A 16,109-nucleotide genomic window follows, 5' to 3' on the forward strand; every position below is an offset into this window, starting at 1 on the left:
ATATTTTAGTTAGGCCCCATAACAACTGTGACCTTGAACATGCTACTGAACCCCTATATGTCTCAATTTTACAACATGGAGTTGTTTTTGAGGATTCAATGAGATAATCCACTTAGAATAGTGTCTGGAACTTAGAAAGAGTTCAACTAATGTTAGATGTTTTTATTATTTTTCTCATTAATAAATTATTACCAGTGGGATTCTATACTGCAAGATATGAGTGCTGGCTTTTTTGTTTGTATAGAACTGCTTGCTGGTTCATTAGCATTAATTCTTGATAAATCTAACCAGTGGCTATTAATACACATTAAATCATTACTTTGAGTGGATGAAAACCTAATTTCAGATATTGACCTAGTGCATGAAGTAAATCTATTCATTAGTGTTTTCTAACTTTCCTTATCCAAGTTTAGCTAGAATCATCAGAATCAGAATACATTCTTAGAAAAAGCCTGAGATAGCAAGCTCCCTTCCACATATTCCTAAATCCTGAACTCCCCAACCATTGTACATTTTGACTTCTGATGATCTCTGAAGACAGAAAAAAAAAAAAAAAAGCTGTTTTTCCCATGCCATTTAGAGTGAAGTCATTATACCACAAGCAACAATTACTCATAACTGAGTGATAATATAGTGGCCTTACAAAATTAAGAAAATACTAACATTTTGTTTTTTTTTAGGTTGTAGGTGAATTAGAGTCAATATTCTTGATCAAGCTTGAGATAATTTCCAAAGTATTACACTATAGAGAAGGCAAATATTTATTGAAACAAAGAACAGAGCCTTGGGAAATTCTGCAGGGATTAGTTTGAATGCTTTATATTTGAACAATGGAATAAGTATCATTGACAATAATTGGCAATTAATACACTCTATAAAATACAGCTCAATTGATTATGCACCTAACAATGAAATGTCTATGTATGTAAGCGCAAAGTATCCTCAATTAACATTAATACCCTTCAGCCTGTCTATTTATACAATGTGTAATATACTACTGATTGTATGAATCATTAATTAATTGTACTGATTGTATTAGTCATTAATTGATCATTAATCACTCTCAAACACTGGAATGTTAAAATTCTCCTTGAACAGTTTGAAAATCCCATATGTACAACTCTCATTCACGCCATGCTGAAGTTGGGCAATGAATCTATTATAGTTGCATTTACTGAAATTCATAAAATTCAGGTGGCTTTCTTTATGTCAGATAGAGTTTATCAGTGGCCACGACTGACAACAGTTTTATGTGTAATTATGGCATTATGGAGTCAGACATGCACTTCTCTCTCTCTCTTTTTTTAAACATATAACGTATTATTTGTTTCAGGGATACAGGTCTGTGATTCATCAGTCTTACACAATTCACAGCACTCACCATAGCACATACCCTCCCCAATGTCCATCACCCAGCCACCCCATCCCTCCCACCCCCATCAACTCCAGCAACCCTCAGTTTGTTTCCTGAGATTGAGTCTCTTATGGTTTGTCTCCCTCTCTGATTTCATCTTGTTTCATTTTCCCCTCCCTTCCCCTAAGATCCTCTGCCTTGTTTCTCAAATTCCATATATCAGTGAGATCATATGACACTTGTCTTTCTCTGATTGACTTATTTCATTTAGCATAATACCCTCTAGTTCTATTCACATCGTTGCAAATGGCAAGATTTCATTTTTTGATGGCTGCCTAATATTCCATTGTATATATATACCACATCTTCTTTATCCATTCATCTGTTTATGGACATCTGCACTCTTTCCATAGTTTGGCTATTGTGGACATTGGTGCTATAAACATTGGGGTGCACATGCCCCTTCAGATCACTACATTTGTATCTTTAGGGTAAATACCCAGTAGTGCAATTGCTGGGTTGTAGGGTAGCTCTATTTTCGACTTTTTGAGGAACTTCCGTACTGTTTTCCAGAATGGCTGCACCAGCTTGCATTCCCACCAACAGTGTAGGAGGGTTCCCCTTTCTCCCATGCACTTCTCTTTTATGTCAAATCCTACCAGAGACATTGTGCTTTGAGAACTTTGGTGTGGATGACTTAGAACTTGACAGAAGACTATGGAACAGATCATAGTTTGGGTTAACAAGACCTTCGTAGTGGCTTTTATTGATTACTTTCATTTGCCAAGTTGCTTTTGGAGCATTTCTTATACTGAGCCAAGGATGGAGAAATTAGGCACATTTATCTCATGTGGAGGTTTATACAACCAAGTACATTAGCTGTACAAATTGGGGGGCAAAGAGCACAGGGTTAATAAAACTCCTCAGGTGATCCTTATGTCTCATATGTGTTCCAGCTTATTCCTCTTGGAAATTTTTTTTGCAGAGCTACAAAGATAAAACAAAAGGGATTGACATACATATCACCATGACCTTTCTGTCTTACACATTGATGAAGAAGGTAATGAGCAGTAAAACCGAGAATGAGTAGGCAGCAGAAGGGGAAAAGGGGGCTCACAGTCATCTGCTAGCACATTAGGCTTAGTATAATCATAAATGGACTGCTTTTGGATAATCTCTTTACAAATTAGATGAGGGCATATGTCTAATTTTTTTTTTCTGAAAACACTATAAACACCCCCTCCCCCCACATCCCATAGTGCACATAATACAGGCCCTTCCAAAGTGGCTTGATTACCTTCCACTGGATTATTCCATTAGTAAAGAAGCTTTCATTGCTTTTGGGCAAGAGGGCAGGCACGGTGAGAGAATGTGATCTGCTACTTAGTGACAATGTACGCTCTGCCTTTATTTCATGAGGACACACTGAGCAAAGACTACTACAACAGATCCTCCTGCCTAAATGGACTTAGATTCAGGAAATATCAGGCCAGAAAATAGGGGAAAGATGGAAGAAATGGTTATCAAAGGTACTAGACATTTCCCTTCAGAAGTCAATGTTAAAGTCTGGGTTAGCGTAAATCAGAGGTGGAGATTCTGAAACAGAAAGAACAGAATTGAGATGATTTTGTTGATGCTTCTTGTTTTTCACATTCCTTTTGACTCATTTATGAGAGCTGCATTTTTGCAATGGGTTTTTGTAATGTGCCTCTTGCGATGTATGTGTTTGTGTGTATGTGTGTGTGTGTTGATTAGTGTTGTGTGTGGATGGTATCTGTTGGTGTGTGTGTTTTGAGTAGTGACTGTGTGTGTGTGGTGGTTGGTGGTGTGTGGTGGTGGTGGTGGTTGTGTGTGAGAATGGTGGTGAGTGGATATATGTGGAAGAGGCTATTGTGTAGGTTCTTGGAAGTGAGGTTTAGCTTCTGTCCAGGCAGGCCACTGGATTAATATTTGGCCATTTGAACAAATGAACCTTTGGCATCCTTAGTTTATGGGGAAGCACAGGTCAGTACTGAGATGCTGGCTCTTTTCTTTGGAGTCTTTATTGCTAAGCAATGCCTGTGCCGGTGAGATTCCGTGGTGAGTTCTGAGGAAGTCCTGAGCCTCCTCCCAAAGCAGCTGCCCTTGAACTCTGGTTGCTGGGGAACCCCTCCCGCCAAATATCTTTTCAGTCTGCTTTAGGAGGAGGGAAGGAATGAATGCGAGGGAGAAGGAGAGGGCTAGGGAGAGACAGGCGGAGAGATTCCTGCCTCTGTTCTGTGCATCCCTAGCACAATCTGGGCTTTCTCTGGGGATTCTCCTTGACCATGAGAGTAGGTGGGGCTCACAGAGTATCTCTGGAGGCACTAGTGATTATTCCCACCATCTATAAATGAGCTGAGGACTAACTAAAGTGTTGCTGGATGGCATCACAAGCTGGCAAAGAACAACCTTTTGACCAAACTTATCTGGGACAAAATTAATCTTTTCAATTCTTGACTAAAAAGTCCTGCAACAACTCAAATCCCTGATTCATACTAAACCATAGTATCTCCCTTTGGACACATAATAACCATATATATATATATATACATTTGCATATATATTTGTATATATATATATATACATTTGTATATATATGTGTATATATATATATTTTTTTTTTTGAGAGAGAGAAAGATAAAGAATGAGGGTATGGGGAGGGGCAGAGGGAGAGAGAGAGAGAATCCCAAGCAGGCTCCACACTCAGCACGGAGCCTCACTTGGGGCCCAATCTCACTACCCCAAGATCACAACCCAAGCCAAAATCAAGAGTTGGACACTCTACTGACTGAGCCACCCAGGCGCCCCTTAGATGATAAAAAAAGGAAAGGATAGCCTCACTTTTTGTTCGCTGGTATGTATACAAGGTAACTCTACTTTTGTGATAGCAATGGCCAGAGTACTGTTTTTTGATTCTGTGACTCTGTTATGTCCTCAGAGGTGTATCCAAGAAAAATCAATGTCAACTGGCTTTAGAGGAAATGCTTTTAATGGGCCTGTTGTAGCCTGGTCTCCCTGGTATGCCTGATCAATGTCTCTGCACATTGATAGAAACACTGTGACTTCTGCAGCCTAATTCTGAGCAAACCATCCCAGGGGCTTGGATGCTTACAGAGGTCAGATAGACATTATAAATGCATGCAACAATTGGGTATATGACAGTAGGTAATATGGGGGACTGTGTGAAATCAAGAAATGTCTCTCTCATATAAAGAAGGTAGCTGCTATTTGTCCCAGTCAGTTGATACCCTGAGGAAATGAGAGCCCTGTGTTGTGGGAACATCTCTTAAGGCTTCTCTCCATATCTAGTATAAAAAAACAGACTAAGTTGGGGTCACATACAATTAAATTTGTGAACAGGTCATCTTGAAGAATCCTCTCAGGGAGGAGCATATTAGTCTCCTAGGGCTGCCATAACAAAATACTACAGTCTGGGTGGCTTAACAAGTAGAAATTTATTTTCTCACAGCTTTGGAGGCTGTTATTCTAATATCAAGGTATCAGCAGGTTTAGTTTCTTTGAGGCCTCTGTCCTTGGCTTGTAGATGGCCACCTCATTGTGTCCTCACCTGGTCTCTTCTTCATGCTCTGGCATCCCTGGAGCTCAGACTTTTCTTTGTGTGTCCAAATGTCCTCTTCTTATAAAGACATCAGTCAGATTGGATTAGGTCCTGCCCTGTCAGTCCTATTTTAACTTAATTACCTCTTTAAGGACTCTGTCTCCAAAGATAGTCACACTCTGAGGTCCTGGGGGTTAGGACTTCAAGATATGAAGTTGGAGTTGGGGAGACACAATTCAGCCCCTAACAAGGCAGCACCCCACAGTCTGGGTTTTTCAGAGGCAGGGAGCTTGGGCATCTGTGTCCCATTCTCCTCATTCAGACCAGTAGACAAGTATGTATTATAAACAAGGAGAGAACAACTCCAGCATCACACATGCAGTGACTTAATTAATGGTTTAAGCTTATCCCTAGACAAGAATCCCCCAAAAAACTTGTGATTAATGCAGATTATAAAGGCTTGCTAGAGAGAGTGTGGAAGTACTTAACTATTGCGACAGAATCAACTTTTTTTCATGATTGTGAGCCTTATTCCATTCTGGAGATGGCATTGTCCTTAAATAGTTAGTAATTGGTACTTCAGTGCCTCTGGCATTTGTTCTAAGCACAGCTCCTATCCTCTAACACAAAGCATCTGTGGTGAGAAATGGTGGTTTATATGCTCTGTCTGGTTGTTGCCACCGTCTTTGAAGTCAATAAATGCTTAGCCTTCCAGATAGAGGCTCCCACACGGATGATGAGAACAACTACACAGACTACTTTTTCCAGGAAGTAAAGATGAGTTTAACTTTTGTGGGGAAAAAAAGAAAAAAAAAAAGCATAATAGAAATTAAATATCCTAAGGATATGCTTGGAACTCTTCACTTAAAAAAAAAAGTGCATGTGCTTTTTGTTGGGTGGGATGAAAACCAGTAATATTGATCTGATAACTCAAGAATTTGGAACCAAATATTTTCACTTCACGTTTCTATAACTTGGTTCACTTGGTTACTGAATGAATCAGAATGCTTTTGTAAGTGATGAGGCATTTTGGCAACCCTATGGGTAGACATCATGATATGGCATCACATTTGGAGTCCTAGGAAGTAGAGTCTTCTAAAAAAGTCATAGGTAACAAACATCAGGGAGTAGAGACTTGGCCTAAGGTATTCTCATCAGTTTCTCCACTTAAGAATTTGCAATTAGGTTCAGAGACTTTAGTTCATCCCTGTTGGAGATGAGGTGATAGAAAAACAGGGTTTTGGATGTGTGTATCCTATTTGGGCCATGTGCATCCCAAGGTAGAGAAGCCTTATCTGCAGAGAAGGAGAAGAATAAAGGAGACAAAGCAACAGATGAGGAGATGGGAACTTCTTATCTTCTAAGGCCATGGTGACTGTCATCACAGTTCCTAACTACCATGTTCTTTCTTCTTTCCTTGCCTGGTGTGGCTTAGGGATATTTTCTGCCATCTGGGATCAGTGAAATACCCATGCATCTTTTTAGTAAGTACCACTATTTGCTTAAGAGTGGTTGAAATATCCTGTTTCTTAGAATCAAAATATATCCCAGACCAAGAAAGGTAATCAATTAATTGTGAAAATCGTTATCATCCAATTATGAGTAACCATCCCAAATTGATCAGTTTCTTCCTTTCTTGGAGATGACCTTTGTAGTCACTGTACCCTCGATTTAAACCTCCAAGTTATGGAGACATGAATATTCTAATTTTTACTTGCTGGTTTATATTACTTATAATCAGATTTTCTGTGGTTTGAAAGTTTTATTTCTGAAGCATGGGAGACAAGTATGCTAATTTTAATGCTATAGTGTTTAACACACTGCTGGTCCATATTAGAGCCTCAATAAGTAGCTGTGGACTGATTCATTTTGCCTTCTTTTCTAAGTCCCTTGTGCGGCACAAAGCTTTGCATTGTTGGGTAATACACTTGGTCTGGCTTCTAGTGGATACTAACTCGCTCCATGCTGTGAAATGACTATGTTAGAATTGGTGCAATGAATCTATCAACTGCCTGAATTCAGATACTGTCAATGTATTTCACATTTCTTATCTCTTCTTATTCTTCTGCTATGGAGGATTGCCAAATAGTCCAGTCCAGAGAAATTTAGGGCTAGATGAAGATTCATTTCCTTGGGTAAAATGTGGGATAATATGCTGTTTAACTAATGGCATGGTTTGGGTCTCTATTGCATCTCTAAAATCACCTAGTGTATAGACAATTGGATAATCAGGATCAGGTTTAAAGTAGACCTGCTATCACTGTCAGGTGTGAAGCCCATGGGATTCTTAACACCAGAAATGGAGTCTGATGCACTTGTCCTTTTGAAGAAAACACCCTCCAATTACTGTGATTTGATAGTTTTGCCTTCAGCTCTAGAACCTCCTGCCTGGTAATTAGTGGTACAGACTTAGGGCAGCTTCTGCATAGCTGCTACATGTACTTGAGGAAAGAATCTAGCCGCCTTGAGTCAGAGCTTTCTTAATGCCTTTATTTGTCCTTTTTACAAAGAAAGATATAATCTTGCATTTATATAATTAGAAGTGGCATGTGCACAACAAGGTGAGTGCACTTAACACTACTGAACTGCACACTGAAAAGTGATTAAGAGGATAAGTTTAATGTTTTATGTATTTTACTGCAATGAAAAATTTGAAAAAGATAACAACTGGCTCATGATCTTATTCTTACCTATATGTTGCCTGAGGTCATAGGCAAGTGCTGATGTAGGCTAAAGTGGGCCCTTTGGTTTGAAATTTATATTAAATGTTTTCTTGAATTAGCACTATCCCTCCATTCACCTTGAATGCTAAATATTCTCAAACATCTCGTAAATACCCCAGCCTTCCTCCTGTCTGCTTTGCTTCCATCAACATTTATTGAGCATTTATTTCTGGAACCGAAGGATTCCAGAAGCAGGATGTGCTCCCTGCCCTTAAGAAACTACAGACTGGTTGGGATGACTGACAAGCTAACAGTAGGGCACCAATTTAAGGCAAATATGTATGTCTACATGATGTTTAGGAAAACCTGAGAGGGGCATCAGCTAAGTCTGTGGTGGGGGTAGAGGGTGGACATGCAGGGCTCGGTGGAGGAAGTGATGCCCGGACCGAGTCGGGAAGAGTGAATAAGGAGTAGCTGAACGAAGAAAGGAAAGCATGGAAGAAGGTACGAAGCATGAGGGTGCATGAAACACTGCAAAGAATTTTATATCTTTGGTGACTAGTATTTATGTGAGAAGGAGCTGGGAACAGGTTAGGGAAGGTGGGGAAATGGCAAAAAATGAGGCCAGAGAAATAGACGAGGTCAGACCCTGGTATACTGTGCTCAGGAGATTAGATTTTATCCTAAAGTTTCCCCTAAATATTTGGGGGTAGAATCATTGATGGAATTTAAACAGAAAAGGACATCAGATTTTCGGTTTGAAAAAAATCACCTTGACAGTGCTACAGGAATGAATTAAAACTGAAAGATACTGGATGACTTTTCAGTAATCCAGATGAGAAATGACAAAGGTATGAACTAAAACCGTGGCCTGGGGGAGAGGGAAGGGAGTTGAGAAATGTGGAGGGTGACTGGATAGGAGAGGAGTGAGGATGAAGAAGGAGGAGACGAGGATGAGTAGTTATTTGAGTACCACTGAAGATTTGTGCATGCAATATATGGAAATCCCCTTCCTCAAAATAACTGTAGTGACTGGGCGCCTTGGTGGCTCAGTCGTTAAGCGGCTGCCTTCGGCTCAGGTCATGATCCCAGAGTCCTGGGATCGAGTCCCACATCGGGCTCCCTGCTCAGCAGGAGGCCTGCTTCTCCCTCTCCCACTCCCCCTGCTTGTGTTCCTGCTCTCGCTGTCTCTGTCTCTGTCAAATAAATAAATAAAATCTTAAAAAAAAATCTAAATGTTTAAAAAAAAAAGAAAATAACTGTAGTGACTAATAGTCATGCTCAAGTATTTAGGAGTGAAGTGTACAGATGTCTACAGCCTACTTTGAAATAAGATGGATTGATAGAAGGCTAGATGGAATGATATGTGATAAAGCAAATATAGCACAAGTGATAGAGTAGAATATAGGTATATAGGTATTCATAATTCAATTATTTCAATTTTTCTGTAAGATGGATAATGTTCAGAAGAAAATACTGGGGGGAAATGTTGATCCTAAATTAATTTATGCAGTGTGGAAAAGTTATAATACAGTTTATTATATAAAATAATTACAAAATAATTCAAGTTACCAAGACCACACCCAATAACTTGAAAACCTCATCACATGTACTACTCTCATAAAATATAGCATTTCTACACTGTGACTGTATTGATAAACTAGTAGATATGTTACTTTAATCTGTTTGCTCTTTTGAGCCATGCATATTTTCCCCCAAATAGCTAGTAGGCAGATGACTGGAAAAAAAAAAACATGCCATTGCTCTGGATACCAATAGATAAAATATATAAAATATTGCTTACTGCAGAATATGTGACTCCATTTAGAAACCAGTATAATTGACTTTGGGTACCATGTATAAGATGGCAATTTTAAATATTTTTGAAAAACAAAGAGCTTCCCGATTTATTATATGACAAGGGCAATGATTGTGCACTTAAGCAAGGTAGGAAATCTGGACAACAGAATAGATGTGGGGTAAAGGGGCATAGGGAGAGAGGGTTATTTTAGGCTTGGACATACTGAATCTGAGGTGTCATAAGTATATGGTTTTGGAACTCAGAGGAAGGTTCTTGATGGAGGTGGGGAGTCATTGGAATATAGCCAGATGGTCACATGGATGAGGCCCCGGGAGGGAGGTAGAGTGTAAGAAAAGATGACCAAGATTAGGACTCTGGGGAAAAGTTCATAGAGATACAGAAGCCAAGCCTTCTAAGGGGACTGGGAGGGCTCATCCAGATAGGCAGGAGTAGAATGCATGCACACGAGGAAGAGACAGAGAGAGACATCACAGACCTGAGGGAGTAGTGAGTCAGAAGGAAGGAATGGCTAGCAGTGCCGAGTGCTCCCCTGACGTCAAGGCTAAGGAGTAACTCCTGGGTTTGGTGGTTCTGAGTGATCAGACACCTTGGTAAGAGCAATTCCAGTGAAGAGATGGATTCAGAGGATGGGATATAGTGCAATAAGGAGTTGAGGAGCAGACAGGTTAGAATTTGGATACAGCAAGTGTAGATTATTCTTTAAAAAAGTCTGTATGGTGACTAACATAACATAACAAAATTAAATTAAATTAAAAAAGATAATACTAAAAAAAAAGTCTGACTATGATGGATTGAAATAAACAATTTTTTTTTTTAATAAGATCAGAACGCAAGTATGTCTGAGGGGGAATATCCTTGGAAACAGATGAAACAAACAGAAGAGAAGTTGGTAATAATTGAGGCCAAGTGCCTGAATGGCTGTGAGGGTAAGGAACCCAGAAGCCAGGTGAAGAATACAGGCGTGGATGGGGCTAGGGACACGTTCCTGACCTCCCACTGAAATGAGGAAGAGGAGGTGAGGTTGCGTATGGATAATTTCCTTTCCTGGGTGGTGAAGAGGGCAAACAGGAAGGTGAAGAAGCTCTAATTATTGGCATCTTATTTTTTTCTGTGAAGTACCATATGAGGCGACCAGATTCAAGTGATAGGGGGAGCGGTTGGGGTCAGGGCTTATACAGTTGGTTTGAAGGTAACTATCATGGAATTGTGAGCAGGATCAGAATAGAGTCATGGAAAGGAATGCCAGGTCATCAGAAGGCAAGGTTGGGTAGTTTTCTCCACGAGTTGTCTGCTACTTAGATGTAAGAGACCTCCCTCTAGCCAGTTCCACTCTAACTGCTCATCAGCTCTCAGCTGCCTTTTGCTTTGGGTTTAAGCATCATCATACACAGAATGTACCGGAGGCTGACACTTTTCCTTGTGTAAAGGGCTAAATATTTTCCACTTGTACAACTCACAACAAGGAGAAAATGAGTTTAAAGATGTTTTCCCCTGAAATCTCATTTGAAATATACTCCTTTTTGATGTTGGTACCGTAATTAGATTGGCCCACAGACAGACCTGACCACTTAAGCTGGACATGATCTAGTGTCTCTGTTATATTTTACAGCTTGTCTCCTTGGGCAGGTAGCATATTCTGGTTCTACAAGTCTGAACGTTCTTTTATGGGGAGACACGTTGCCCAGTCTAACCCTCCTCCCCAGCTCCTACATATTCGGGTGGGAGTCAAGACTTCACAGCTTTAAATCAAGATCTTATTATTCACCTTTTATTTTGCTACTGACCACCTGTCATCCCAGTGTTCTTTTTGGACAAGTCACCTCCAGTCCTCATCTCTACTTTCTGAGATATGGTTGCAAGGTAGGAATCAACTCAAAGGCAGGGTCAACCTCTGGTGTGTGGCTTCCTGTGTGAGTCCGAGATGCTTCATTTTGATACCTTGCTTCTCATGTGGCTTTCTTCTCAACCTCAGCTTCGGCTGCAAGTCCTTCTCTGAACTTCCTCGAAGTGAGGAGCCTCTCAGTTTCTCCACTGACAATCACCCCAACTACTACTCACTGGCATCCAGAAAAGGCCACCACTGAGTCTTTTCTGAGTCACCACACTTAGGAGACAAAACTTGTTTGAGTCTGAACTAACCGTCGCTTGGTTTCCCATGAAGCAAGATTAGTAAATGTTTCAGGAACAGTAGTGAAGTATTGAGTTAATTCTGTGGAACTCAACATAATTTGTTGCTTATTTCATTTCCGTTTTGAAGATTTAATCCCATTCTTTAGATTTGGTCAGCCATTTGGTGAGTTCCATTTCCCTACCTTCTGCTTACTAAAAGGTGCTCCTCAGGGTCCCAGGCAACATGGCAAAGGCAATAAAGAGACAGATGAATCACAGTACTGGTCATCAAAAGTGCTTATGGTTTGGTGAGAGACAAGCTAACAGTTAAAAGATAGCAGTGCTTTTTAGAAGATAGGGTACAGAATAATCAACTGGAAGGCAAGAAAAAAATGCAGATTGCTGAGCACATCCTTAGATGTATTCTATAGAGCTACCAAAGAATTTGTATTTTTTTTTTAATTTCTTTTTTTTAAATTCTTATGTTAATCCCCATACATTACATCATTAGTTTTAGATGAAGTGTTCCATGATTCATTGTTTGTGCACAACACCCAGTGCTCCATGCAGAATGTGCCCTCCTCAATACCCACCACCAGGCTAACCCATCCTCCCACCCCCCTCCCCTCTAGAACCCTCAGTTTGCTTTTCAGAGTCCATCGTCTCTCATGGTTCGTCTACCCCTCCGATTTCCCCCGCTTCATTCTTCCCCTCCCGCTACCTTCTTCTTCTTCTTCTTTTTTTTTTTCTTAATATATATTGCATTATTTGTTTCAGAGGTACAGATCTGAGATTCAACAGTCTTGCCCAATTCACAGCGCTTACCAGAGCACATACCCTCCCCAGTGTCTATCATCCAGTCACCCCATCCCTCCCACCCCACCCCCAAAGAATTTGTATTTTTAATAAACATGTAGGGGTGGGTGGGCTGGGCAATGGTGGAGGTGAGTCTGATGCAGATGGTGTGAGAACCACACTTGGAAAAGCAGCACAAGACGATGTATGAGGGTTATAGTAAAAGTATCTGCCCTGGGCGCTCTGGGATCAAAGGAGGGCTGACAGGCTCAGCTGTCGGAAGTGGTTATAGGGTAGGGAGGCTGAGGAAAGGAGGTTTTATTGTTATGACTATATTGTCCTCTCACATAATCTGTAAAGATGAAGTCATATAAATCTCCTTGACCTTGGCCCTTTGTCTCTAAAACCCCTCCTAAAGTATTTCCTCCTGGATCTACAGTGTGCACCCTTTTCTCTTAGGTATGTTTTTACGTTTTTACTAAACACATCGCTCTCTGTAGCTTCATGGGTTTCATGTGTCTCTTCCCATTTCTAGACATGTACTTTAAGTAGCAGTTTCCTCCAAAACTGAGTTTCCCCTCCTGGGCTCTTTATTTCTCCATTTCAATGACTGTATATGCTTTTTGTCTTTAACAAACAAGCTCTTTTCCTTAATTCAGAACTGAAAATATAACCCTTACCTCACTCAGACCGTGAATGCATTGTTTGTCTCTATCAATTTGAACGTAAGTTGTGGGGTATTTTTTTGTGATACTGTACTGCAAAGAAAAAATGTCCAACTGAGAACAAAACATTTTCTTTCTAGAAATCCATTAGCTTTAATGCGTATGAGTCTGTAGTTTTTACCCTTGGGAATTTTGCTGAGCAAGGACTACATAAGCAGACTAGGTTAGAGTAACTAATGGTAAGTACTATGGAAAGTTATCACAGGATAGCTTAGCACCTTTACATTTGTGTCTTTGAATTTATACTTTGATGTGGAGATGTATCACATGCAAATCTTTATGTAGTTAGTTTCTCAAACAAGTCATCACTGAGAAATGAGAAACAATGTCAAACCTTTTTTTATATCCAAGTATTATTTCCCTCATATTGAAAGGTTGAAATACAGAGACAAAAGTTGTGTTATCTTGGCAGGACGGAACGATATGAAAAAGTTGTGCCATCCATTTTATGAAAGAAGACATTATGAACTGAACTGGGTTCCCCTAAAATGAATATGTTGAAGCCTTGACCCCCAACGCGACTGGATTTGGAGAAAGGTGAAATGAGGTCACGAGGGTGGTATCCTCATTTGATAGGATTAGTGGTTGTATAAGAAGAGGAAGAGGAAGAGAAAGAGATTCTCTCTGTGCTTCTGCATGGAGGAAAGGCCATCTGAGCATGCAGTGAGAAGGCTACCCTCTGAAAGCTGGGAAGCGAGACCTCAGTAGAACCTGACCATGCTGACACCCTGATCTCATACTTCGAGGTTCCAGAACTGTGCAAAAATACATTTGTATTGTGTCAGCTACCCAGTCTATGGCATATTATCATGGAAACCCAAGCAGACCAGTACAGAAGATACACTTGGCAGCATGGGAATTTGGATCTGGGTTCTCATTCTGATTCTACCACCCTTAGATCCTGTGGTTCTAGAAGTGTCATGAGACCTCACTTTTTTCTCTGCAGCATGAGGGAGTAAGACTGACTGACTTCAAAGATATTTTTTAATTTTTGAAATCTTTGATTGTAGTCACATAAAATGCACTGCTTTGTTGAAGATGGTATAATATAGAGCTGGAAGCAAACTTCAAGGCCTTTTTTCCCTAAGTCCGTCATTCAGTGAAAAATGAAATTAAGTCCCCAACGTATTAAGTGATGCACCTTTCCCAATGTCACACTCATATTCCTGACAGTGCCTAGACATGTAGACATTCTTCATTCCTCTTTCTGTTACACTGCTGAGTGGGGTGTCAGCTGTTAAGTAGGATTAGTGTTTTCTATCATAGACCTCTTTTATTGGGAAAATGTTAGTAAATTAGAAAATACCATGTTTCTCAGAATAAAGCATTTTTTATTGTATCGTGGCAATTTATGATGAACGTTTGCTTTTAAAGTTACCTAATACTGCATTTTAAGTATTTTTCTTTAAAAATTAATAAGTAATGCCAGTAGACATATATAGCAGTATTTTTAATAAATTATTTAATAAATATTTTAATAAAATAAAAATTAGTTTTTTTTAAAAAAACATGCACATGGTAAATAATTAAATAATATAGATGAGTTTATGATGAAAAGTAAGCTTCTCACCCATAATTCTCCATTCCTAATTATTCTCCCCAAAGGCAAAATCTTTTAGCTTTTACCTTTTAAATCTCTTTTGAAGACTACCTTGATAACTTGAGAGCATGTGCTTTTCCTGTGTTCTTCCATACATCAATAAACTGCATCCATAGACTTCCTATTAAGAAAGTTGAGGTAATGACTCCCATTGTCCATCTCCATCTCCCATACTAAAATTTGTTATTAATATTATTTTTGTTCTTTCTAAACCTTTGTAATTTTTAAATAATATCAGAAAACTCAGTTTGGGTGCAGGATTGTTTGATTCCTTGCTTTCTAAAATGAGTACATCGAAGTAGTAGAACTCCTACTCTTTTCTCACTTTTTATTTCCTATTTCAACACCCTTCCCCCATCAGCTACACTTCTGTTTTTACATTGTCAAGATTAACATTTACATCCCATTCTGCAACCACAAATGTGTTCCAGCTTGTACAGAACAGACCTTGAAGCTCAATGTTGAAAACCGATAAAACAGTGTGTAATATTTTATTTTTAAAGAATGTTTTGGAACCCCAGATATTCTGTACAAATGGATTTTCTGCAAAAATAGAAATTGAAAATTTGCCCCTTAGGCAATTCTGGATTTAAAAATTACATTTATTTGAATTATGATGGGAAGTAAATATGCCATTATTCTCTGCTTTGCTTTTAAAAAATGACTTAGCATACATAAAGTGTGAGAAACGGTGTTATGAATATCATTTAAATAATTTTTTAACTGTTAATATTTATAAAATCAGAATTTCTGGTTTAGTTCAAAAGGTATGATTAGACACTGCATTAAATTGTATTGTTTCAGAAGCCTTGATAGTGATTCTTTGACAACTGCTTTACTCATTAAATTCCGTAAAATTCTACCTTTCATACGCTTCTGCCATGTGAAGCTTAAAATTATCCCAAGTAACTAAATCAGAACCTCACTATAAATCATCCTCAGAGTCACACCAAAAAAACTGTTATTGTTGAAGTATAATTACGATAGCTGGTTTGGGATGAAGGGACGGTCTTAACCTTAATAATCTCCCTGTACTAAATTCTCTTACGTCCAGTGAAGCTTGTAGGAGGTTTCAGTGGGCTTTGGGTCAAGTGTGTCTATATTTTTAATTGTATCAACAACTCTAATACATTGCCTTTTTTTGTGGTCATATTTCCAGTATGGTTGCTAGGGAGTTATTTGTATAGCAGAGACTACAAGTCTCTATGCCTTTTTGATGAAAATATGTTCTTGAGCTTCCTTGCCTATTTAGCATTTCATATTTTGCAGACATAAATCCTGGAGCTAAGCTTAGCTCACACAGCTCTGTATATTTTTACTTCCCCAAGGATAGTCATATCATTTCTGAGGTAAGAGGATCAATACGGAATAAGGTAGTCTAAGTAAGGGCTAAACCAGCACCAAATATAGCCCTGATGAAGCATTTAGTGGCTTCCTGTTTGTGATGTTCATCAAAGCTAT

The sequence above is a fragment of the Neomonachus schauinslandi genome, chromosome 7 (assembly GCF_002201575.2).
Source record: "Neomonachus schauinslandi chromosome 7, ASM220157v2, whole genome shotgun sequence".
Classification (NCBI taxonomy): Eukaryota; Metazoa; Chordata; class Mammalia; order Carnivora; family Phocidae; genus Neomonachus; species Neomonachus schauinslandi.